Source organism: Amblyomma maculatum, chromosome 10 (genome assembly GCF_055883805.1).
Source record: "Amblyomma maculatum isolate TAMU_Amacu chromosome 10, ASM5588380v1, whole genome shotgun sequence".
In the NCBI taxonomy this organism is placed as follows: Eukaryota; Metazoa; Arthropoda; class Arachnida; order Ixodida; family Ixodidae; genus Amblyomma; species Amblyomma maculatum.
Window position 1 is genome coordinate 78,332,462 of NC_139353.1, and position 26,351 is coordinate 78,358,812.

The 26,351-nt window shown below is 42.1% G+C and overlaps 2 pseudogenes across 1 annotated transcript; one reads left to right on the plus strand and one right to left on the minus strand.

Moving 5' to 3' along the window:
• Positions 1-17,988: 17,988 nt before the first annotated feature.
• LOC146176841 (uncharacterized) lies at positions 17,989-22,084 on the plus strand (annotated as a pseudogene).
• Positions 22,085-22,900: 816 nt separating this feature from the next.
• On the minus strand, positions 22,901-25,753 carry LOC146176842 (uncharacterized; annotated as a pseudogene). Its single transcript, XR_014701216.1, has 5 exons — positions 25,500-25,753; positions 25,335-25,439; positions 24,635-24,769; positions 23,965-24,009; positions 22,901-23,876 (listed from the first exon to the last, which is right to left on the minus strand). The product of XR_014701216.1 is annotated as an uncharacterized LOC146176842 (transcript).
• Positions 25,754-26,351: the final 598 nt, after the last annotated feature.

Sequence of the window (26,351 nt, forward strand, 5' to 3'; positions counted from 1 at the left end):
CTTCCTTTTGCAGAAGGAAGCAAAACATTTATTTTTCCGGATTTACTATCTACATCGATATCCACATGAAAAGGGTATTTTCGTTCTGTCTTTGGCCTTGGCGTACACATCCGTATTTATCGTGCTTATCAGTGGTGCCGAGCTAAGCATATTATATTATAACTGAGATGTATACTTTCTCGCACCATGAAGTTGCATATTGGGAACTCATTCAAACCAAACGCAGCATTTCAAGGGCAACATGACAGTATGCTTAGCAGTACGGAGATAATTATTTTTCTTTCTTTTAAAATAAAGGCAGACAAAATACCTGAAATAAAGCAACCGTAATGCTAAATAACTGTGCGCCAAATCGAATGCGACCAGTACGTCCTGCCAAAACCGAAAAACCAATCGTCAGAAAATACGTATTACACGAAGAAATCTACGGTTGGAGGTATAAGGAGTCGCAAGCATCTCTCTAGAGCAGCAGATGTATGATAGTAAATCACCATGCAAAATACAGAGCGGCTGAGAATCGCTCACAGTGAGCAAAGAACAATAAGAAGATAGTGGGAGAGCTTTCTTGGCAAGCACGCTTGGGGCGCAAAGGGAATGTGAGAGATGTCCTCGTGATGACGGCTATAGCGATGAGCGACGAAGACCAAAACGTCGTTATCGCTCGCTAGGTACATATGCTAACTCTTCGAGCAAGCAAAAAAAAGGAAGAAAGATGATGGGTGGATTGACTTTTGGTTGGTCATTAGGAGGGGCTGCGTCACCCTGTAATCGAGAGGGGTGCAACCATTGGCGATGAAGCCCGGAGCCTCTTTGCTATTGAGAAAAAAAATCATCCTCATTCAAAAAATAAAAAAAAAACAAAGAACAGGAAGGCGAAGAAGAAAAAGAAGATGAACAAGAAAAAGAAGGCGAAGAAGAACAAGAAGATGAAGAAAAAAGAAGGCAAAGAAAGAGAAGAACGCTGGGTCACCCCCAGTCGATTTCAGCAGCGTTGAACCCTTTTATTATTTGGAGCTATTTGCTTGGTGTACGCTTACAATGCGAAGTAAATATCGCGACCCCCCCCCCCCCTCCTATTGACGCCGATTGAAAAGCACCCCGCCGGGGTGGCGCAGTGGTTACGGCGCTCGACTACTGCTCCCAAAGACGCGGGATCGAATCCCGGCCTCGGCGGCCCCTTTTCGATGGAGGCGAAAAGCAAGGCGCCCGTGTGCTGTGCGATGTCAGTGCACGTTAAAGATCCCCAGGTGGTCGAAATTTCTGGAGTCCTCCACTACGGCGTCTCTCATAGCCTGAATCGCTTTGGGACGTTAAACCTCACAAACCAAACCAAACCAAACCGTCAAAAGCAGGAATTTCGCATGAAAATTTAGAAAGTGATAGCCCCGGCGGCACCGCATTCAATAAAAGCTAGAGGTGAACATAATGTTTGTCTGTTCGTGAGCGATAGAAAGGTGGTATCCCGTGGTATGAAGGTAATAGAACGTTGGTTGTTTGGTATATAATCTTTGACGTCTAAAAGCGAATCAGGCCATCAAAAACACAGGGTGGACTCCGAAAATGTTGGCTGTATGGGGCTCTTTAACGTGTATTGACATCTGCACTAACGCCTTCTTTTCGCCTCCTTCGAAACGCGGCCGCCGCGACAGGGAGTCCCTTCCACCTCCTTGGGTGCAGCACTTGAGTGCACTAACAAGTACGCCCCCATAGTGAAGTTGATAATACAAATTTATAGGGCACGTGTTTTGGGGACGATAGAAAGCAATAAGAAGATAATGATAAAATAGTATGGAGTTAATTGTCGAAACGCGAATTTTTTAATACAGCTCCACTATGGTTTAGCACATAATCGTGCCACTAAGGATGTTGCTGACTAGTAGGGCTCGCACGCTTAGATAAAGTTTTCGAGTGTCAGGCGAAAACCTCTATGGAACCAATGTTTATTTTATGCGCTTGTTCCTACGCTGGAATAGAGCCAGCATATTGTTACGGAGGAGTGGGTTTATTATTTACAAAATATTCGAGGGATGCATGAAAGCTAGACATAGTGGTAATATAAGGCTGGTCCCAGAGCCAGTCCTCGCGCATCCACTTCATCCTTCTCTTTCACATGCGCAACACCGAGCGGCGCAGCATGATTGGCGTAACAGTTTCCCCCAGGGCAGATGAAGCTCGTCCTCGAACGAGTCAAACAGATTTGGCATAGCAGGGTTTAATTCGTGCCACAAGTGCCAGCTGAGCCTTCCGCGAGCAGCGATTTATCGGCATTACTTTAGCGATGACAATATATACCTATTTGTTATATATACCTAGTATACCAATATATACCTGAAGTATACCCGACCGGCGTCAGGGTCGAGTGCTCAAGGGTAAATAGGGCCATGCGAAATAAAATTGGCATCGCAGAGTTTTTTTCTCAGTTTGACAGTTGAGCCGGAGAATCGATCTTTAGAAGGGCGGACGGATTTTTGTGTAAAAATGGCACTTGCGTAAGTAGAAAACGAATGCATTAAAGGGACACGGGACAATCGCTGGACATCAAATCGTTGTTTACTGTGAAAATGCGCTTATATACATTCATAGACAGGTGCAATATGATTGAACCCCTCTGACGGGTGGCCATTAAGACGCGTGGATTCTTCGGAACCAAGCGTACAGTTAGGCGATTTCCTTAGGTGACACGGATAGGGAGGGAGTGATGACGCATTTGCTGGCTACTATTTTAATGCATTATACTTCTCCACAAGGTAAAGCAGTGCAAAAAAAAAACGCACGTAGGACGCAGAAAGGTGCGATGAACACAGGTGCTGACTGGCAGCTTATTCATAATATTTATATAATCCCTCTGCGAAGCTTATTTCTTCCCTTACCACACGTACGTGTGGTGTTGAACTACGGTACACTTGTTTTGCATTTTTCGCAGTTTGGAACGAAGCGTTCCGATAAGCGACTTCCTTACGTGACATGGGTAGTGAGGGAATGATGACGCATTTGTTAGGTTCTATTTTATTGAATTATATCTCTATAATCTCTCTATGAATCTTCTTTGTTTTCTTACCACATGTGCCTGTGGTGTTAAACTGCAGTGCACATGCTTTGCATTTTTTGCATGTTTTGCAGCGTTCTGCCAGGTGACCATCCTTAGCAACAGACCAGACTGCATTGGGTGCTTCCTCAACCTCTCGTTTAGGCACCTGCAAGTTTGGCCAATGTATAATTTTATGACGAGGGAGGCATCTCGTAAATCGCTCCTGTAGCACAAGTAGTGAAACGGGTGGCATGCTTCGTTTTACACGCAGCTGGTTCTTTGTTGTGTGCTGAAAATACGGCGGTTACCCCGTAGTTTTCGGCTACTTTCTAAGCCGATGCGACACTTTGTGTACGTAAGGTATGACCGTTGGCCACCTCATCTGGCAAGCCTTTTCTTTGCGCCTTCCGGAGTTGACCTCTTTCAAGAGGGTTTTCACGGCCGAAGTAATGGGCTCCAGTGGAAAATTCGCCTTTTTCAGGCGCTGCACCTTTAAGTGCACACTAGCAGAAGCTTGGTGCTGTCCCGAGTTGTTGAGGATCTCTTCAATGTATTTCTAGGAAAACACCCCTCTTAAATATTTTTCAGTGGGCCAAATAAAATTTCAAATTGTCTTTTGTTTCGTAGCTGATACACTCAGCAAACGTATTCTGCCCTTAGATTCAATGTTACGAATGTTATGATTTTATGAATCACATTTGCACCTATCTATGTATATATAAGTGTCCTTTCACAGTAAACAATTACTTGATGTCAGCGATTGTATCGTGTATCTCTTCTGTGTGTTCATCTCCTACTTATCTCCTACATCACCCAGTGCTTCATTTATGAACCCTTGCGTATGTAAACGAGAACGTGAATACTTGTAACATTCTTTTTGTACGCGGTTTTTCAGTATTAAGCTTTCCAAGCTTGACCGCCCTTGTGAAAAACTTAGTATGAGTCACAATAACCACATACAGATTTCTCATACTAACCTTATACAAATGTCGTAAAATCTCATATATTCCTCATACTTAGTATGAGATTTTTATGAGATGATATGACATTTGTACAAGTTTAGTATGAGAAATTGTATGATGTTATTGTGACTCAGGATTTTTTCACTAGAGCAGATCAGTGCTTTACGAGGTTTTCGCTTGGGAAGCTGTATATGAAAGGTGATCCGTCCTAACCAGGTTCGTGAAAGGGTCGCTGATGCGGCAGTGATCGCACGATCAAAGAAAACTTTGGCCTGTTTCCCTCTTTTTTAGAGACGGTTAATGGGAAATAGGTCTGATTTTTTCCGGGATCAGTTAGAACTTTCCTGTAGCCTAGAGGCTCGACTTAAGTGGAGTGATGTCTCTCATTTCTGAGAATGATCCACTATATTATGGCTTCTATGATAAATTTGAGGACCCTAAAGTGCTTATAAAAATAGGCGCAAAGACAACAACTTATTCGTAGGAGAGGAAGGTCGTCAGGTAGTTCATACTGGAAAGGAGAGTGTCGATAAGGCGTTTTAAAACTGCTGGTGGAGAGCCGAATCCAAAGGGCAGAACGTTGAAATCATAAGCCACTCTGGACTAATATATTTCTGTTTCTGGTCCTCATTACCAAACTTCACATTCTAGTATGCTTATTTCAGGTCAGTCAAGGAAAGTATTGCACATAGCAAATGCGATCCAGATCGTCGCAGTCACTTGGAATTGGAAAGCAATATTTTTGGCGACTGTTCAGACGGTGGTCATCGACTCATAACCTAAATAGCCTGTAGTTTTTCTTCACGATAAGAACTGTCTCGCCTAGGTACTACGGATTTGTCGCAACAGTGGGTAATCCTCGTTAGGGGCAGTGTAAGGTGGAGGCTGGCACGTTTACATCTGTAATAATACTATGCTCTGCAGTGCTTCTGGTTCCTCCAGAATCTCAAAATACTAATAACTCTGTAACTCTGCGATTTCATTTGTTTTGGCCCGATTGTGTCAGAACGCTAGCATAACATCCAGCATCGTGTCATTCAATGGCCTCACCTGTTCTGTCGTCGGTAACGTCATTACTGAGAGGATATGTCTTTCCAGATTTAAAATACACATGAGCGCCAACAATAATTGCCAGTAAGATTTCTGCTTTCCGTCAACGAAGCCAATAACGCACTAACGTTGTAAATAAAGGAAGCGACGTGGGGAAGGAGACGGGAAAACCTCGTACGTCATCCTGGACGTTATGCGCGATCATGCGTTTCCTCAGGTCGACGGCCAGGTTGGGTGCGTTTACGGCGGTTAAGTACCACTTCGAGGCTCTCGGAAGATGCAGGCAGATCTGGTTCAGCATTGTTTATTTGCCTGTAGATACGGGAAAAGATGAAATGCGAGAGTATAAAGTTTAATTAGCTTATTATGGGCATTTGACACAAAGCCATACATAATTTTTTTTTATTTTGGGTACTTTGAAGAAAGACAAAATTTCCTTAAAGGTAAAGTATATGCAACGACTAAAGTAGTCAAGCAGCGAACACCCCCACACAACAAATAATGCACTATCCCACTGACTATAAACATGGCTGTCGGTGTTTTTCTGTGCAATGAGGTGACTTTCATTACTCACCTGTCATTCCTTGTATGAACAAACTTGCAATTGTATAATTAGCTTAGTGTGCACAAGCATCAAGTTCTCCGTAGCTATACGGAGCTTGTGCTCCGAATTGTGCCTTTATTTATCATGCCGGCACCACTAATCAAAGTAATTTTATTGCAAAATCTATTCAAGAATTCTGATTTAGAGACACATTATTGAGCATTCCGAGAAATTGAACTCACCGAGCTTCAGGACTTCCATTAAGGCCGGCTTCTCTGCATAATCAATTACCAGGGTTCAATAAGTAGTTTATCAGAAGTTTTGTAAAATTTCGCTATGTACAGAGTCAATATAGCGAAGTGAGAGAGGAAACACCTGCCACTTCACACAGGGAAGAGCGTCAAACGAAGACGGCAAATAAGATGAAGTGCTTAGCATCAAAACATTTTAGACAGCATTGGTGAAGCTTCTGGGATGCGTGTTTCGTAGCATTTACGTATTTACTTACCTTAATTCGTTCTGTGGTGACAACAAGCGCATGTAAAATAAACAAGATAAATACGTGTTTATCTTAGTGCAAAGAAGAGTGTGGGGAAAACACGGAATGGAACAAGAATGACCAAACTGCTCTTGCACATTATGGCCACCACTCAAAAAGGGCGAATGAAAATAAAAGAGCACATATCAGCCAACCTTGATATTGACCTTTTCACTTCGTAAGGAAAAGTATGCAAAGATGGTAATTTCTACTGTTAGAAAAACAGAATAAGCGTTAAAAGAATTTGTTGTTATAATTAAATCGCAAATACATTTCTGCTCTCGCATAACCATAGTGCGGAAAGCACGATTAAGCTCGGTGCTGTATCTTTGAGAGTTTGTTCGGGTGAAACTGGTTTATGGGTGTGTGCGACTAAGGGGGAATTTAAAACCCAGCTTTGTTATATTTACAGTTAGGGTATTCGATTTAAACGTACTCCAATTCATAATCATTCACTTTGTCGTTATTAATTATATATGTTTTTTTTTTAATTTAGCAGAATGCGTGATACTAACCATAGCGCCTTCCTCCTGCCAAGCTATCATTGTGAAGAGACGTCTAACCTAGTACAATTTATTAAATACTAAAATAACGTTTCCTGCTTCTGTATATATCCTGCATTTAAATAGCGCTGCACTTTAACCTTTCATTTTCTTTTTCTGCTTTCTTTGCTTCGTGCGCGACCTAGAGGAAATGTACCTTGTGCGTGCATCGCTGTGTCAAAAAAGGGCATTCTGTAAACTCGTCTCTGCCCCGAAAAGTACCCCATTTTCAGTTTTTGAACTATTCTGACCTTGCACACAAATCTCCTATTAGATATCGATAAAGAAGAGTTCTCTGAACTGATAACAAAAGAGTGTGCCTGCAGTTTCGAGCTCCAAATGATGGGATGAAAAAGAAATCAATCCACTGAGAGAGGAAACAGGAATTGTTGACCGGAACGCGTTTCAGACATCACTGCCCTGCTCTGGAGCCTTAATGTGGAAATCTTTTTTTTTTTTTTCAGAAGTGACTTTTTCCCCGTCAACGTAATTTCCTGGCCTCGAAACCTATTTCCTTTTTTTCTGACCCGACACCTTTATATTTTTTGTTCAGTCTTGTGGAGCCGCGGTCGTCTGCAGAACTTTGATCATTCTGTCCTTGCTTTCTTCTCATGGTCGGGAAATGGCGCGCTTGTTATAAACAGGCATTGTCTTTCACTACGCTGAAACGATAGGTTGATCTACATGCTTCTTGAGGCGCCGAACTCGCGTTCAATCTCGGAGTGAAAATCGCGTTTTCTATTAGGAGAAACACATGGCACCAGAGTACTTTGTGACGTCATTGCAGTTCAAAAAACCCTTTGTGGTCAAAATTATTAGCAGAATTTTATTATAGGGTTCTGCTTCAAGACAAACCCCTTAAAACAAGACTATACTTTTCAGGTGCATGCTATTTTCATTTTTCTCCTAGCCCCCATTACTGGTGCACACTTAATTTCCTTCTTCCTTCTTGAGCACTCTTGAGCAACAAACGAGTTAAGCCTCCTGGTTCATTTTTATGCGTAGTCTTCTCAACCGCTGTACATGAACATATAGAGCATGTGCGATCGGTTTGGCTCGTGTGGTTCTTTGGAACAAACTCTCGTCCGCAGTAAGTTCCTGCTGCGCATTCCTTTGGGATGTGGGCTAATTAGAAATCGCCATATTTTTTTTTTTGCTCCGCGTAAGTGGAGTCACTTCTACTCTTCAATACAAGTACGCTGGTAGAGTATAGACGAGACCCATTGTAAACGATTTATAAATAAAGTAGCTTTGCGTTTACGGATTTTTGGGGCAAATAACATATTGTGAAACGGGAGTAAACGGAATAACGAATGGGCAACTTTTCAATTTTATTTGTCGGTAATGGGTTTCGGAATATTGGTAGCCAAAAGCGCAGATATGAAAAGTACGGTGAATTTGTTTTCGCACTGCTCCCCGATTAAATTATGCCGCTCGTACTTTCAGCGACAAATTTCGGTGGTATTGTTTGCAATGTAAACACCGTAAACTCTGTTCAAGCTTCAACATAACCAAAAGAAGCACCGTGTTACATAAGTCCAGCAACGAAAGCAAACTTGATGGTATGCAAATTAGAATTTTGGCACGTGAAAGTTTAACCCAGGACACCGATAAAGAAACCTTAAATACTGTGCACACCTTCTATGTTGACAGACCTCACTGCGTGCTTGATCCTCGTTTCTAAAGATAATTAGTAATTTAATATTATTGATTTCCTAATGAAAAGTTAAAATACTCGCTTATATTGTGCACACAGCTTCGTTCGTGCTATACGATGCAGCAGCAAGGATAGCAGCGACCTATTCGTTCAAACATTCCTAAATTAAAAATTCTTAGATTGAAACGATTGTCAGAACTATAAACCATTTTCTTCTGTAACAATTCCAGCAATAAAGAAACCAATGTCGACAAAGTAAACAAAGAAAACACGTAAGTAGGTATGGAAATTAAGGGAAGTAAACGCTTTAGGAAAAGCAACAACGTTTGGCTTACACGGGTTATTCCTCTAAATTTTGTGTATCTCAGAATTATGAATTTTAGTCGAAACTGTGTAGAATGCCCTCTGTGGTGTGTTTGGTTAGGAGCAAACACGGGGAGTAAAAAAAGACATGAATGCTATACCCGATGAAAAGCGAATTGCAGGACGCCCTACCTCTGTGTCAGTTTTGTAGAAATCTTCTCCTTACGTCACCGATGGAGCTTACCTTTTAACGAGCATGCTGAACCTACGCTTCTGACTGTGTGCATTCCGCATTTAGTACGTTTGCCATGAAGAAATATAGCTGCCCGCTCTACACGACCTCTGCTCGTAGCCGCAACACACAAGTGGCACCAAGCGTCAGATACACGTAGAGCTTATGTGCTTTATGTTTGTGAGTTAGACACGGTACCATTAAGCCCCGAAGCATTCTTGGTAAAGAAATTGTATTGCGATGGGAGGTCTTCCACATTGTGTGGGGGCTTCAGAAAGCATTCTAAAGAGCATGCGTCAGATAAACGAGGTATAAACTATTATTTAGTGGTTAAACGATGTTGCGCATGCATTTAAGGCAGGGAACAAGCATCCACAAAAGAGCAACTAGTGCTGACACGTACTATTCTTCAGGACAAAGCAATGTGTCCCCAATTTTGCACGAAGCGCATACATCTCGTTCCATCAAAAAGCCGTCGACGCATCCTACTTTCAGGTCGTGATTTTTCAGAACTGTTTGAAAAATGGCTTCTACCCTCAAGCAGCGCCACAGCGGAGTCAGACTAATTTGCCGAAAGCCAGCAGACAGTGGAGTCACGGAGTGCAGCAGTCTCAGCAACACGTTCAGCAATGCTGAAACGTGCGTCGCTTGTAATATTATTCAACTGTTCTCAATGACATCAGTCTCCTCGTCTTCGCGAAAAGCAGGAAGTCATTACCGTTGCGTTGTGCACTTTCATAATAGTCTGCGCAACGAAAAGACCAGGGATGCGCCGGTGAGATTTTCCGGCTTCCCTGGCAAGGGGTCGCGGAAACAGAGACGCGAGGCGTGGTTAGCTGCGGCCCACAAAATCAAGTAAGCGTCTTCTTTGCCGCAGTGTCAGTTTAACTCGTATTGCAAAGAAACACTAGTAATCGCAGCCGTGCTTTAGACTCATTACAAGGCTGGCTTTCTCAAACGAAAACTTGCAAGTCCTACCTAGAACCGTCTCGCCTGTTGCTGTTCATGCATTAGAAGGCAGCGCGCTTTTCCCTGAATGTTAAATGAATTATAGTGCCGGGTGCAATTAGCAGAGTGGAATTTTAGCTAATTTGCGTTTGCCATTCCGAATTAGCAACACAAGAAATTGAAACACAGATTGACAAGCGGCGCACTTCCGACACTTGGGTGCATGGCTTGTTTTGTGTTTCGCTATGATTTCCAAGTCACTAAAACATTAGGCGACAGTTTTCGGCAGCCCGTTACACTTTGTGGCACGGGCAGAGGCTCTTTATTTTTCTTTCCTTTTGCGTGCCTCAGCATAATATATGTGGTTAGAAGGCGTAACATTATTCGATATCTGGAGTTTGCCTTAAACCTGATAAGTTCACAGACAAAACAATCGTTCTTACGCAAGCTATTCCAGCATTTGCAGCTTCGAGGATCCAGGGATTAAGAATTTAGCCTGAAGCGCACTAGATGTATATTTCACAATTTAAAAATGAATTTTAGTAAATCTACGTCTAGACAAGGGCGCAACTGTACACCTGAGGACAAAACTATAGCAGAGTATCACACCTGCGCGGCATGTTCGTGCGTAATCTTTATTAGGAATCCATTCTGAGGGACGATATCGGCGATGTTCTAGGGCGTGCACATATGAACGCGTCAGCTAGAATATTACAGCGAGCTGAGCCACACGAAAGCGCTTGAAATGAATTCTGAAACCACATGCGCGAGAACCCGGGAGTTAGACGATTTATCTCCAAGCCGAGCATACAAGAACAGAGGCAGCATCGTACGGAAAAAGCCGAACAGTTTCCACTAGCAGTGCGAGTCAATTTATAACGTCTACATGCTAAGAAATAGTGTGGTGACCTCTAAATGTACGTTGTAGGAGATGTGAACATTGCCTTTTACCTGTTAATATGTGTGGCTGACTTGTGAACAGTATCTATTTATTAATGTGGCACAACAGTGCAGCAATTGCCAGCAAAACCCGCAAGGCTAATCGCACCTGTAGTCAGCAACAACCTCAACCTCTACAGGGACATGACTTGTTCCACACTGCACACATTACAAAGCAGTTTTTCCTCTTCTCTACAACCTCTACACCGAAAATATAATTTAAGGTGGCGCTTTTTCTAAAAACCGCACATTTCCCGGAACATAGCGAGTCGAAGCACTGATCGCTTGCTTTTGGAGTGCCGCTGTGCCCAGGTAGGGATCACTATACGGCAAGAACAAAAGAGGCTTGTAGTTAATTTTGAAGTACTAGGTAATGAATAGAAAGTGGGATTAGTGAGCGATGCGAACATTAAAGCCGTAAATGGTGGACTAATTAGCAATACATAAAATACATAAAAACGTTTAAATAAATGTAAAACAGAATAAGGAAACGAAAATAACGATTATAAAATAATGAAATATAAAAATTTTACTTTAGGAATGAAAACATGCAAAATCACTCATTGCGGCATATTTATCCTGGCTAAAAATTAAAAGTGGAGAGTTGTCCAGTAGTAGTGCATTATAAGTAAGCAAAACGATTAAACGTGACTCCGCTGTAGTCCGTCAAACTAAATGCTCTGATTGAGGGCGTCGTATTCTGTCGTACGTAGTTAAAGCCGTAAATGAGCTTAACGACAGCATGCTATTGCGCCTACTTGCGCTTCATCATCATCATAATCAGCAGTAGCAGCAGCCGCACTATACCAACTGCAGGGCGAAGGCCTCTCTCATATTCCACCAATTAACCCGGTTCTTTGCGAGCTGCATCCACTTCACCATTGCGAACTTATTAGCCTCATGCGCCCACCTAACTTTATTCCTCCCACTGCTACGCTTTCCTTCCCTCGGCATGCAATTCGTTACTCTAAGCGACCATCGGTTGTCATTTCTACACACTAGACGCCTTGCCCATGCCCATTTCTTCCGAAATTACAGTAGAATATTATAACTTCGAATTATTTCTTTGCAACACTGTACGCGCTTTCTATCTCTTAACATTACATCTACTATTTTCGTTGCATAGCCCTCTGCGTTATCCTCAACTTAAGTAAAGCCCTTTTCGATAGCCTCAATGTTTACGCACCAGAGGTGATTGGAGGTATAATGTAACTGTTGTATACTTTCCTCTTGAGCGATACAGGTAAGCTGCTAATCATAATTTGTGAGTACTTGGCAAATGCGCTCCATCCCAATCTTGTTCGCCTTGTTATTCCCCTTTCATGGTGCGGACATGCAGTTACTACCTCTCCTAAGTAGACATATTCGCCTACCAGTTTCAATGCTTCACTACGTATCGTAAACTGCGGTTCCTTTCTGAGGCTTTTTAACATTACCTTAGTCTTCTACATATTTATTTTCGAGCCTACTTTTCTTCTATACCTGCCTAATGTATCAATCGTTATTTGAACTTCGTCACTGTAGTTTTTTAGCCAGGAAGTGTCATCAGCGATAAGCAGATTAATGAGGTATTCTTCATCTATCCTTATCCCTAACTACTTCCATTCAAAGTCACTCAATACTTCCTCAAAGTAAGCTGTGAATAGTAGTGGAGAGATCGCGTCTCCTTGCCTGAAGCCTTTTCTTATGAAAAGTTTGTTACTTTCTTTATGTAGAACTATAGTTGCTATGCAGCCACTATAGATAACTTCTAGTAATTTCACATACAGTTCGTCTACACCCTGATTTCGCAATGCATGCATGAGTTTGAGGTTTCTGCAGCGTCAAATGATTTTTCGCAATGAATGAATGCTATGTATAAGGGCTGGTTATATTCCTATCATATATTATATGACAGGGCTGGTTATATTATATTTGCTGATGGTATCGACATGAACGATATTAGAGTACCCTTTACGAAACCCTGCTTGGCCTTTTGCTTGATTGCTACTTACGATTAAGCTTCCCCATTAGTTCTTTTTCACGTACGCTCACATGCACGCACAGAGAGAGGAAAGAGAGAGCTCCTATTTAATCCAGCTGTGCGAACTTGCCGTAGGAGTAGCATACCTGAATCGGGCTACAAGAATGACATAATGTGAGCTGCACTTCGTACTTTCCGATCTCAATAAACTCCTGGAATCCCCAAATCCACAGCTGGTGCCAAATCGGTCATGTCATATTTGCATTGCGAAATTCACAACCCGCTTACATAACAGTGCACCGCGTTGAAATATATCATCACTTGTCAGAGGCATGCTGCCCTTGTTTTCTCAATAAAGCGCCAAGGGTGAAGACACCAAGGGTGAAACCACCAAGACTCAAGCCGCACTTTCTGGAAAACTTGGCATTTATCTTTGCGGCTTTAAAATTGCTGAATAATGATCGTTCGGACTTTTTAGATGAACAGACATTGGCTTCCGCGGCATCAATTTTATCGTTCTTCGTTAGTTGGTTTTGCCTTTGTAAAGTCGGCCTCATCCAAGACAAGATATATTCTCCTTCCAACAATAATAACGATTTTTGAGGGATCCAGATGTTTCAACAAAACTTTTAATTGTCAATGAGTCGCATTTCGTGGTATGCTTCCGGCCTCATATTTGGCGTCTCTCGAGCCACATAATGCTTTCATTTCAATTCAATTCACTCATTTTTCAGAACGGTTAAAAAGAAATTACATGTCTCTTAGATGTCTCTTTAGAGAAGAACGGCGAAAGCCTACCTTTTCTCTCTATCATTTGCCTCTCATCATTTGCCTCATCGCTTTTTATCTTATCGCTATTGTAAGTCTTCGTTTGACATGCCGGTTGTTCCGTAGTCACACTGAGGCATGCTGAGTAATGCCTAGTCATTGTAGTTATTACACTAATAGCTAAGCATGTTTACTCAAATAAGTAAAGCTAAAAGAAGAATTTCGAGGAAAAGTGAATATTTGCAAAACTCTTAATCATAAATCACTGCGTTAGGGCGTATTAAATGAAAAAATACTAAATTGCCCACAAAAACAAATCCCTCTCTTGTGATTTCAATTAACGTTATCTGACAAATTTTTAGTGAGTCCGGAACATATTTAGCACATTTCTCTTTCCATATTCGCATCGTGCCTAATTTCGTTCGATGCAATTTTTCTTTGCAGGGGAAGAGAGAAGGCGAGTGGGATGATGCAGAGGACGACGAAAGGCGTGACCCAGGCGTGACAAGTCACGCCTGGGTCACGCGCCTGTACTGCGGCAGAAGGTGATGCGGTCCCTCTCCGTGTGGCTCGACTTGGGCTTGGACGGCTTCAACTTGAAACACCTCGACAGACTTCAGGTACTGTCACTGTACACAACTGTCACTGTCAACAGTAAATTGTTGATTGAAGTGACTAATAGAGCGGACTGCATACCTCACAGTCCTGCATTGTTGTTTAATGGCTCATCATCCCTAAAAGCAGAGTGGCGATCTTTAAGCGTATATCTCAAAATAGAGCTCAAAGAATTGTCGAACACGGTGCGGTTTGTATTCACATGGATGTTTGAATTTACTGCCACGTCCGCTTACAAATGTTACATTTCACATCAACACTCACTTATAAAAACGAGAGCAGTGCTGCCAACACAACAAAACCTAGCAAATCGCATTTTTTGATAGCAGACGTCAACATGAATCATTCTAGTAAACGCATGCCATGTTCCCATGCGTCTAAAAAATAGTTGATGCTGCAATGAATAATTAAAAACGTATAAGCCGCACAGGCGACATGCGTTAACAATCATACAGAGAGGAAGACAGGTAAATGGCCTCTATACTAAAGCAAATTGGTCTTGCACTAGCAGTCTCGCACCCGAATTTAAGCGCAGTCTTGAAAGACTCACGGGGAGCCAGTTAGAGCTGTATATGGAGGGAGATGTCACAGATCGCAAGCTATAATTTAAGGAAGATTTAATAAGGGATGAATACCGCTTAGCCAAAGGCATTCTGTGCATTCCACGACGTCAGGGATTCAGGGGAGCAGGACAGCGGATCTTGCTGCCTGAGAGCAATTTTAGAGTGAACCCCTTAACGAACTATTGAGATGGGAGAGCTTCAAATGAAAATAAGAAATTAACAAGAATTACAGTCGAATTTTTTTTCCTGAGGTATAGAAAGCCGGAAAGAAGCATACAGCGGATGATGCCCTTAAAGACACTAAAAAGTTGGGCTAACCTTTAATTTGATGCGTGGCTACTACTAATATAAAAATGGAAACACGCTTTTGCCACTTGTGTGTTGCGACTACGATCAGAGGTCGTGTAGAGCGGGCAGCTATATTTCTCCATGGCAAACGGACTAAATGCGGAATGCACACAGTCAGAAGAGTAGGTTCAGCCTGCTCGTTGAAAGGTAAGCTCCCTCGGTGACTTGAGGAGAAAATTTCTAAAACAATGACACAGCAGTAGGGCGTCCTGGAATTCGTTTTTCATAGGGTAAAGCATTGAGGTCTTTTTTACTGCCCGTTTTTGCTCCTAACCAAACACACCACAAAGGTAATTCTATAGTTTCGACTAAGACTCATAATTCTGGCATACATAATTTTTTACAGGAATAACCCGTATAAGCCAAACGTCGTAGCTTTTACTCAAGAATTTACTTCCTATAATTTTCATGCCTCTTTACGTATTTTCATTGTTTACTTTGTTGACTTTGGTATCTTTATTGCCGGCCTTGTTAGAGAAGAAAATGGTTTATAGTTATAACAGTCCTTTCAATCTACGAATTTTTAATTTAAGAATGGTTGAACAAATACGTCGCTGCTACCCTTGCTGCTGCATCATATAGCACGAACGAAGCTGTGTGCTTCGTTCGAATATAAGCGAGCATTTTCACTTTTCGTTAGGAAACCATTACTATTAAAATAATAATTACCTTTAGAAACGAGGATCGCAGCACGTAGTGAGGTCTGTCAACATATAAGGTGTGCACAGTATTTAAATGTTCTTTATCGGTGTCCTGGATTAAAAGTTTACGTGCCAAAAATTCTAATTTAATACCATCAAGTTTGCTTTCTTTGTGGATATATCTAATACGATGCTTATCTGGGTTATGTGGAAGCTTGAATACAGTTCACGGTGTTTACATTACAAACAATACCAATGAGATTTGTCGCTGAAAATACGAGCAACATAATTTCATCGGGGAGCAATCCAAAAACGAAATCACCATACTTTTCATATCGGCGCTTTTGGCTACCAGTATTGCGAAACACACTACCGACAAAGAAAATTTAAAAGTGGCCCATATTCTTCATTCCGCTTACTCCTGTTCCACACTATGTTATTTGCCCCGAAAATCCGTGAACGCATTGCTGCTTTATTTATCAATCTTCTACAAAGGGTCTCGTCTATACTGTACCAGCGTACTTAGATTGAAGAGTAGAAGTCAGTCCACTTATGTGGAGGAAAAAGATTATGGCTATTTCTAATCAGTCCACATCCCAAACGAATGCGCAGCAGGAGCTTACTGCGAATGAGCGTTTGTTCGAAAGAACCATACGAGCCAAAGTAATCGCACATGCTCGATATTCAAGTATAGCGGTTGAGAAGACTAGGCATAAAAATGAACCAGGATGCTTAACTCGATTATTGCTCAAAAGCACTCAAGAAAGAAGGCTGCTCAAGAGAAAGAAGGAACTTAAGTGTGCACCAGTAATGGGGTAAAAAATTTATAGCAAAAAAGAACACAAAGGACAAAGAAGAACACATAAGACGTTTGACGAGCGCTATGTGTTCTTCTTTGTCCTTTGTGTTATTTTTTTGAGCTAAATTGTTTTCTAATGGACCACCAACTAGCCCGGCAACATGCTCTCCTCAACCACTAATGGGGGCTAGGAGAAAAATGAACATAGCACGCGCCCGAACAGTATAGGCTTGGTTTATGTTTTTTTTTCTTGAAGCAGTTAAGACTCTTGAGAACCCTATAATAAATTTCTGCTAATAATTTTGACCACATAGGGTTTTTTGAATTGCAATGACGTTACAAAGTACTCTAGTGCCATGCGGTTCTCCTAATAGAAAACGCGGTTTTTCTCTCCGAGATCGAATGCGAGTTCGGCCCCTCAAGAAGCATGTAGATCAACCTATTGTTGCAGCGTAGTGCAAGACAATGCCTGTTTATAACAGGCGCGCTATTTCCTATCCATGAGAAGAAAGCACGGATAGAATTAGAAGACTGATTAAAAAATATGAAGAAGGAGTCGGGTCAGAAAAAAGGAAATAGGTTTCAAGGCCAGGAAATTACGTTGAGGGGGAAAAAACACTTTCGAAAAAAAAAAAAAAATGTCCACATTAAAGCTCCCGAGCAGGGCAGAGATGTCTGAAACGCGTTCCGGTCAAGAATTCCTGTTTCCTCTCTCAGTGGATTGATTTCTTTTTCATCCCATCATTTGGAACTCGAAACTGCACACTCTTTTGTTATCAATTTTAAAAACTCATTTTTTATTGAGATCTAAAGGGAGCTTTATATGCGAGATCAGAATACTTCAACAAAGTCGAAATGAGGTACTTTTCGGGGCAGAGATTAGTTTACAGAATGCACTTTTTTGACACAGCTATGTACGCGCAAGGTATATTTCCTCTAGGTCGCGCATGAAACAAAGGGAGAGATAAACAAAACGATATATTTTAAATGCAGAATATATACAGAGGCAGAAAAGATTATTTTCTAATTTATAGAATTGTATTCGGTAAGACGCCTCTTCCTAATTATAGCGGGGCACCAACAAGGCGCTTGGGTTAGTGTCACACATTCTCCTAAGTTGGAATGAAAAACCTCATACTAAAATTACGACAAAGTGAATAAATATGAATTAGAGCATGTTTAAATCGAATACCCCAACAGTATAATAACAGCCCTGGGTTTTAAATTCTCCCACACTCGCACACACCCATAAACCACTTTCACCTGAGCAAACTGAAAGATAGAGAACCGAGCATAATCATGCCTTCCGTAGTATGGTTAATCGAAAGCAGAAATATATTTGTGATTTAATTACAGAAACAATTCTTGCAATGCTTATTTTATTTTTCTGACTGTAGAATTCCCTTTCTTTGCACACTTTTTCCTCACACTGTGAAAAGGTCAATATCTAGATTGAATGATATGTGTTCTTATATTTTCATTCGCCCTCTTTCAGTGGTGCCTATTAGCCCCGAGAAGTTTGAGTGGCGCCCTCTGGTAGTCAACCCGACGTGACGTCACGGCGAGGACTCTGCGCGCCGACCGCACCGACAGCCCGGCCGGCCCGGCTCTTCCGTGTTGCATAGTGCGGTCTCGGTTGTTCTTCGTCATAAGAGCGTTATGAACGACAGCAGCGATAGAGTCTCAGGTAAGCAAAACTATGAAAGCATGATCCCTATCGCTTTCAAAACACGAAACGGGGCTCGTCGCCGCGAGCGCGTAGATGTAAGCAGACGCACGTGTGCCCAAGCGCTCGCCGCGACGGGCACAGCCGATGCCGTCGCTGAGACGGGAGCCTTCATTTCTTCGTCCCTCTTGATGGGCAGTAATGCCGGTTTTCTTCATGTCACTGTTTGCATGGTTGTATGGTGAATGTATTGTTACATTTGCGATGCGATAATTTTATATCGTTTTGATGTAGACGTTGCTGCGAGCGCGCAGTCGTGCATTCGCCTCGCGCTATCACACTTGTGCAGGAATTTTTCATTCAGAGAGGATACCGAAGAAAGCTTTGCAAGACTAATCTGGCTTGACGAGCATTTCTGAATAGCAATTACACGTTATCTCCCAAAACCAACGTGCATACATTAACATTTTTCACTCGTTGATTGACGAAAACATGATGAATTATTAACCGTACCATCGACATTTCCGCCAATCCGTTCGCATTTGCGTGCTGCGCCGTAGCAGTTTGTGCTTGGACTGTCTTCCGGGTAATGCTAATTTGCGAATGATTTTTTTTTTAGTTGCCCTTCCACTGAGCAGCATCAATTGCTATGTGGACAAGGCGTGCGAGACGAGTCGCTGCCTCATCGAAGCAGAGGATGTGTATTACGCAGGCCATGTAGTTGAGTGCTGCGTTGAAGCTGCAGAAAATGGTAATGTGAGATTTCTGGCGTTTGTTTTACAAACCACCGCACTCAACAATGCCCCACATGAAGTGAAGATCAGCGTGCGCAACTCGGAGGTTGATCGAGCCTGCTGCTCCTGCAAAGCAGGGTATGATCTCTCTACGGCAGGCTAGATGCACGGAATATTTAGTATCTGGTGGAGGGTAGCCAAACCGACAGTTTCTTGCGTTGTGTATATTATTTATTCGTACAACTTGTAAAAGTTAACAATGGCCGGTGTAACGACCCAAAGTGACACATATGGGCTGTTAGCTGCGCCGTAAAAGAGGGCTGTGGATTAGTAGCAGTAGTAGTAAATCACGATGAGTACTGGGCGCCTTTCGCGTTCCGCGTCCGTCGAAACGAGGCCAAATGAGCTGTGGAAAAAAGCTCAAAGCATTATTTTAAGCAATCGACCCTTCTATGTGCAGGCATGCTCTAATTATTGATTGCCATATCATATTAACAACTGAGTGCCTTTTGCAGTTGAGACAATATGTGGTTAGGCTGAGGCCTCTTCAAAGTGCTGGTTTGAATTTTGTTTTTACAGAAACTACAAATGCAAACACATTGTTGCTGTTTTGCTACATATTAATGCAGCAAGAACATTTGACAAGTTATCATCAACAGATCAGCCACAGAAGTGGGGCAAAGCCCAGAAGGACCGGATAAAAGAAAAATATGAGCCAAGAGTTATAGTCGACCTTCCATGTGCAAAAAAGGTACGTGAAGAGTCATGTTTTTACAAAATTACAAGAATTACAAAGAGCTATAAAGTAAGTTGAACTTGTTCTGAGAGAAAGGGCAGTGCTGAGTGGTGCAATATGTACTAGGGTGTTCAAGTTTTACATGGCAAGGCATGTATTTGATGGTTGGCATCAAATCTGTGTAGTCATTTATTGCATCTTTCTGGTCTAGACCTTATACCTGGCTCTTTTCGTTTCCAGGCTAAGATCAAAGAGCCTGCTGAATTGAAAGGTGACATCCTTCAAAGACTTCTGAACAATTTAGGCCATGTGTCTGCAGCAAAGATGCATTCGGAGAACGCCGCTGAAATAGGTATGCAAGATTATTTTGGATTTTTCTGGGCATATCAGCACAGTATACTTAGCAACTGAGCCTAGTATGAAATAAATTCTTAGAGTCAAAAGTTTAAGTGCTGGAGGTGACTGTCCAGGTACTTCACGCTACTTTGCTACAGCCAAACTTGCTAGTGTTGCACAACAGCTAGACAAAGTAGGGCTGCCTGATATGGCCAAATTATAGTATGTTCTATGCACAGACATTCAACACTAGCAGCAGTAAAATGTCATATTCATAAGTATCATAAATACAGTTCTATATGCAATTAGGATTAGTATCTTAGTGTGCTGGAATGTTTTTCCGATTTAAAATTTGTGCCTCTATTGTAGTTGATGTGTAACTGCATATTTAATGTTTTTAATGATGAACATGCATTAGTGATGCAGCAATGTTAGTTGAAATGTGAACACGCTGTTGAGGAACAAGCAGCTCTCCAGCATACACAACATTCTAGTTCTCGTTCTAGTTGGTGACCTGTGAGCACACACAGCCACCTTTAAATGTCTGTAACTCTGAACATTTCTAGAGACTTCACCCTTCTGGTTTGGACATTTTCCTCTGCAATCAGAAAAATGTAGCTCATATATTTTCCCGTCAATTTCCTTGATATGTGTGCCAAGCAAGCGCCAGATTTTCATACCTTTGACAGCGTAACAGGTTAATGACGCCTTGGGTTCTGGTAGTATTGATGCCATAGTGGGTTCTCGTTCAGCTGCCACCCTCACCATTTTATCTATTTCCACATGGCACTTGCATTAATAGCAAGAATTAAATCTCTGTCAATATGGACCAAGTGTGCACTGGCGAACACACTCATTGTTACGCGAACTGCTACATAAGTATTCCCAAAAGTTGAAAGCTGGAGAGCTGCTGCCATAGGTTAGTTGGTAGCACATCGCGACACATGGATGCCACTTGCAGAACGGGGTTTTTCCTTTTCAAGCATCTGTCATAGTAGAAATGATTAAATTACATACTGATATTTAAGTAGAAATGCAATTCTTTATTTAAGTTCTCTACTGCTTTCCTAGGTTTTGGGGGCTGTGTGCTTCCTTCATACACATTTCAAATGAGCTTTTGATTTCATCAACCTTGTTTGCTCTGCAGCAATATTTGTGTTTTACTATAACATCCTGTATTTGGGTGTGGGTAGTAGACAAAAATACTAGTAATTAGCAAGAATGTCCATGTGCATTCTATATGTATTACATTAGTGTACTGATGCCATTTCATTTGTCATACCTCTTAGGAGTCGGTAGACTTTCTCAGGTGTTGCAGAGTTTTATATTTGTGTGGCCCGCTTTCTCTGCAGCTGTAGGAGACTGGGCTGAACAGTCTGAAGTCTATGAGACAGAATCAAACGACTTGACTCTGATGGGTACCTTGCATGAACTGAGGAGGTTTCTTGGTGGAAGCTGTGATGTAGAAAAGCTGCTCGAACACCTACACAACGCCAGGACCTGCGAAGATATTGCTGCAATTGAGCTAGCAACAAGAGAACAAGCAAAATCTGGCCTCTGGTGGCACCACAGGGTGGGAATGATTACTGCCTCTATCGCATACAGTGTTTTTACGGGAGTCAAAACACTGCGGACATGGGCCCACATGACTTGACACCTCTACTAAAAAAGGTCATGCGGCAGACTTACGTCCGCACAGCAGCAATGTGTCGTGGCAGCATACTGGAAGACAGCGCAAAACAGTGCTACATTCAACAAAAGCAGTCAGAACACCAGAATTTAGTTGTGAGCAAGTGTGGACTGTTTGTTTTAGAAGGACGACCCTATATTGGCGCTAGTCCAGATGGACTGGTAGAGTGTCAGTGCTGTTGCAAGCGTGTCCTGGAAGTGAAGTGCCCGGAGTCCTTGGAAAAGTTCTTGCTGGAGAACACTGAGAAGAACACAGACAAATCTGCAGTGAAAGTATTAAAACGTGCAAGCACTTACTTTTGCCAGGTTCAGGTACAAATGGGCTTGACACAGCTTAAGAAAGGGGAGCTATTTGTATATTTGAATGATGAGAGCAACACATGCATCCCAGTTGCATTCAATGAAGAGTTTTTCAGAGATGTAGTTGAGCGGTCCTCCTACTTTTTCGAAGAGTATGTTCTCCCACATATTCTGTGTGCATAATAACACTCCACTGTGTGAGTTAGTCACAGCTTAGAAGCCTCATTATGTGTTTGTTGAAGGAAGGGCTGAAGATAGTTTGTGTATTATTTTCCTGTGAAACATGTGCAATATATGTGCAAATCATAAATGTAGAAGTCAATCATTTATGTATCTGTATTTTATCTACGGCACATTTTTTGGTGTTCGCCACATTTTTGTGTAATGCAGTCAATCCTGGGTATATCTACCACACATATACCATTGGGAAGCCTGTATAAAAGTGTTGGGAGTGCCATTTCACCTGTCATGCACTATATATCGAATCACATGCTGCACTTCTGCAAGTGGCATTTCTAAGAGCGTGGAGACAGGTTGGCAGTATGGCATTGGGCACCTGCTGGTAGTGTTAGCTCTTTAAAACCTTGTGACAAAGTGAGTGTGGGGTACGTGGATATATTCAGGTTTGACTGTATACCTTTTGTGATACATCTGTGATATAACGCAAAACAAAGCAAACACGGTTTGAGGGGTAACTTCAGTCCACTAGGTAATGTTTCTAGAGGAGGAGCTCTCCAGGCATGAAATACAGTCCTTGTTGAAGGGTTGGCTAGTGGACTGTTCGCTTTGTTTGGTGTTTTCGAGGATCCCATCTTTTTGCCATGGATCTGTGAAAAGCTTTCTTTAAAAAAAATACCACATACTCAAGGCCAGAAATTTTTACTGGTGACATATTGTTCAAAATGTTACAAATGATGCTGTGATAGAAATAAATATTTTACAAACATGTGAAGCATGCAACATCGATCTGTTTACACAATACAGTCAAGCTGATTGAACTTATGAGCGGAAAAGGAATTTGTTGCCTTTGAACAAAGGCTTTGATAGGATCACTGTGCCAGCAATTACAGTGAAGATGTTGTCAATGTATGGCAGGAGGTCAAGATCAAACCGATTCCTCAAAATACGAAAGAGTTTCATCCTTTGGATAGCTCTTTCTAATGCACACGAGCACTTGCGATAGACTGATTATCTCTTGCTTCCTCTGTTGTCAACTGTTTTTCCATAAGGAAAGGAGGTCTGATCATCTTGATATTTTTTTCTCTACAAAGATCACCGATTAAAAAGCCTTTATCCACCATGACACTGTCAACATGTGGTGTACACTTGTCTAGCACTTTGCAGTGTTTTGTGATGTGCGTGTCCGATGCTTTCCCACCATATGCAGGACTTATATAGCTAATTAGACCGCCCGGAGTCTCACTCACCAGCACCTTTGCTGTGTACGTGCGTTTGTAATGGCTGTAAGCAAGCAACCGCGACGTAAGATCTTTTGGTCTTTCGATCTCGATTTCGGTGCAGTCAAGCACCATTCTGGTCTCTCTGTAATCTTTGAAATAGGTTGTGAGGCAGCTGACCACACTAGCCTTTTCTGGCCAAAATACTGCGTGCTTTAGGATGCTGGCCAGTATCACAATTGACTCCCTGAACAAATTCGACACAGTTGTGCGGTGAACTTGAAATAATACAGCTAGCAGTGAGAATGTCAGATCGTGATACAGTTTCATGAATGTAAGCAAGACAGCATCCTCATTACTTAGACAGAAGCTGCGTGTTGTCTGCAAGATGCGTGCCTCTGTAAACAGTTCCGTGATGTTGTAAAACAATTCAAATGACCCGATGCCTGTCAGCACAAGTAAACCACTTTCATCGGTGATTTTTGACACTGTTATCATCTGTTCTCGCTTGAAGATGCCATTTGTGTTGACCTGGATTCCGGCGTCTTTGAAAAGCTTCTGAACTTCATCAGTAACTTCTGAAAAAAAAAGTACAAGCTCTGTCAAAAAAAAAAAATACAGCTGCAGGTAAAACAGGAAGACATTGTATAAAGCTGCATCAAATACCTTCAGAGCTTGCTGTGTGTTGGTCAGTGCTCTGTGGTGGAACTGCTGAAGTATTGAAAACAACAGCAGAATTAATACAGGCCATCTAAAATACTCTTTGCATGCACGGGATATAACTGAATTTCCGTCGCACAGCGAATTTTTTTTTTTTTCCGAAATACTACAAAGACCTCATTGAGCACCATGTGAAGAGGACGAAAAATGGTCCTTGTTTCAAACTGGCCAAATCTTCTTTGTGTCTATTCTAAAGGTAAGATTGTGCTTATTTAGAGTGACAGCCTAGTTTAGCTCAAGTGCAGTATTTTTGGCTACATTTGTTGATGTGGCTAGCTAGACTTTGTATTTCTTGTGTATTACTGATGAATTACTTGTGATTTCATTACTTCAAGGATATGTTGTACGAAGCGCTCAGCTCAGTTACTGCCAGTGACATAACACTGCTGTGAGGCAGTATTCGGTTTTTGTGGTGAACATTAGGGATGAGGAGGTAAAGCTGATAAATGATAACGTTTTGTGTCTATTCTTGCAGTTCAGTTTCATGGTCAGCACTGAATGCAATGAAGGCAAATATAATTTGCAATTCTGTTCCTCAACGCTCTACAAAAAAAAGAAAAGAATCATAGCTATGTGATTCATCACATGGCCATAGAGTATCAATATGTAAACATACCATCGCACTCCATAACTTCCACTTCATCCTCTGTTCGTGCAACACGGTCCGCGGAAACGGTACTCGAATTTTCACTGCAATCCCAGTACTTGTGTGCGCAGAGCTGGTATGGCTTTGCGCGAACGCCTCTTTCACCTGGATTTGGGATACAGTGGTACAGGCCATCACCTCAAAAAAACAGTGAAACAAAGTCCTAATGCAGTTCAGGCATTGTCTCAGAAGAGCGGTGACCAGCTGTACATCACGGACTCTCTAAAGCAAGCACAGCACACAAGTCGGGCACGTAGCTAAGACAGGGTTCTACGGACTCTGGGCAAACCATTCCATATGACAAATCTTACTGCAATGCTCTCTGGGGACGCGTTATATTACATCTTCGCGCAAAAAAATAACACCCAAGTAACACCCAAGCAAAAATCCTACCTACTTTGTGCCGATTCTGAGCTGCGTAGTTCACCCGCACGCACCGCCACTATGTGGATTGTATCAGATTTCGCACATAAATGAGCACGAGAACACCACTGCCGTGCGACATATGTTACACCAAGTTGGAGCATAACGTCGGCTGATCCAACTTGGACAATCCGCTACTGCCGAAACTATTTTCCAACGTTTAGCCCGCTTTAATTAACTGTCTGAGCATGCAATGACAAAAATAAATTGAGGAAACAAAAGCTAGAACAAGGTCTGATTGACTTACGTCTCCGCTTCGACGATCCCGGGAGCGATCGCCTTGCATCGCATGGACGTACAGGAAGGTTGACGGACGGAACAGCTTCAGGCAGCAGCTTCCTATACTTGTACCCTGATAATTATAAAAGACTAGTTGGCAAATAGCATGGAAAAGCGTCGCTACACGGCTTACCTAGTATCTTGTAGATCGGGTACACAAAGTCTTCCTCTTTAAAATGCTTGCTGCACACAACAGACGATGCCGACGGTTGCTTTCCCATTCTTAACTTTATTATCCAAACCTTCTTCATTTTGGATGACTTTGGGTAGAAGTGAAAGCTTATACCGGCTTCTCTCCGTGATTTGCACTGAGGCACTGAGCAGTAAGTAACCATGATTGCGTACTGGCGAGCAAAAACGAACGAAAGCAGCCGGCGCGCTAGCAGAGCAGTGCTAGCAGTCCAGCCGTGCGGCTTCCGGAGAGTCCTCGCCGTGACGTCACACCGCGGCGATTGCAGCGGCGCCAGTGTTCGTTCTCGGGGCTAATAATGTGCAAGAGCAGTTTGGTCATTTTTGCTCCATTCCGTGTTTTCCCCACACTCTTCTTTGCACTGAGATAAACACGTGTTTATCTTGTTTATCCTACATGCGCTTGTTGTCAGCACAGAGCGAATTAAGGTCAGTAAATACGTAAACGGGGCAAAACACATATCCCAGAAGCTTCACCAATGCTGTCTGAAATGTCCTGATGCTAGCACTTTATCTTATTTGCCGTCTTGGTTGGATGCTCTTCCCGGTATGAAATTGAAGGCGTTTCCGCTCTCACTTCGCTATTTTCACTCTGTACACAGCGAAATTTTGCAAAACTTCTGATAAAGTAAGCAATTACTACTCATTGAATCCTGGTAATTGATCATGCAGAGAAGCCGGCCTTAGTGGAAGTCCTGAAGCGTGGTGAATTCAATTTCTCGGAATGCTGGAATATGTACCTTTATATCACAATGCTTGAATAGACTTTACCATAAAATTACTTTGAATAGCGGTG